Genomic DNA, 1,309 nt, shown 5'->3' with positions numbered 1-1,309 from the left:
GGTTCAGAGAGGCACATACCGGAACACTCACAGTTAGTCTTCAAAATAAAAGTAGCCCGAGTGAAGAGGATGAAGCATGCGAGTCAGTTTAAATAAATAATACTGTTTTTTTTATTTCCACATGTACTTATTGTATTTAATCACATATATTCACAAACATGTAGAATGATTTGATGAATTTATGCCTCTATTATTATATACAATAAATGGGAAAAAAGTCATCTTTCTTAATCGAACCTTTGATGTATCTGTTTTTTTTTTTTTTTGGCTTAATTTAAACGAATTCATTAAATTTCGATTTCGATATTTATTTATTTCCTTGTACCATTTGGGCCCCCATGCTAGACGAGTATAAACTTCATATATAACCACTGTGCTTCATGTACTTATAATCTCTCCATAAAATGTATATTTTGGCTTTCTTGTTTTGGTGCCTGGAGCTGTTTGGTTCCACAGTTGGGAAAAAAACTAAAATCAGAAATGGTGTGAATCTGGCTTTTATTTTGAAACCAAACACTCTCCTCTCTTGTCACGAGCACTGCTTTCCATCAGTCATAGCTGGAGGCGTGGCTCTAAGCATGACAACCTAATAAGGAGCTGGTATGTAATTCAAATTTAAGGTTTTGTTTTACTTTTGGTTAGTTAATAGTCATTATTGATGCCTGATGTTCAGATGTAGCAACAAAAAGCACAAACCAGCAGACCAAGGTGATGAAACTGAGTTTCTTTAATGTTTGGTTTGCTTATCAGTATTTGTAAAGACCTTTCACACTGAACCTTGAAGTGTTCTGGACTGTAATCTACATTAAGATTTCAGTTTAAAGGAGGTCAGAATGACTGGCTGTAACCTGCATTTTCTCCAGTCACTTATTCTGTAAATTAAAAGCATGGTTTTGGTTGAGGTTAGGCAGAAAGGAACTCCCACCGATATATAAGTTTCTTGGGTTCAAGGAACTTACAAAGATGTTTTATATACAAATAAAGATATTTCCAAATTAATATTTGAACTGAAAACAACTATGAAATGCAGGACTGTTATGCAACAAGTGGTGAAAGCATTCAGTGTTTGCCTGTGGCCTCCATCGGTGGGAGGATGTTAGTATCACTCTGGCTCCTTCTGCTCTGATCCTGCCTGATTGAATTATCATAGCATTAAAATTTCAGATAAGACACATGCTTTGGTTTCGTTCTTCATAACAAAGCCTGTGATTATCCATTGATCTTATGCCTTCTCTCTTCTGTAATGGTGTTGAAAAGCTCCCCATTCATTAAATGTATTCTTTGCAAATGGAAATACGAAACACAGTCA

Source organism: Chelmon rostratus, chromosome 16, assembly GCF_017976325.1.
Source record: "Chelmon rostratus isolate fCheRos1 chromosome 16, fCheRos1.pri, whole genome shotgun sequence".
In the NCBI taxonomy this organism is placed as follows: Eukaryota; Metazoa; Chordata; class Actinopteri; order Chaetodontiformes; family Chaetodontidae; genus Chelmon; species Chelmon rostratus.
Note: the sequence above shows the minus strand (reverse complement) of the source record.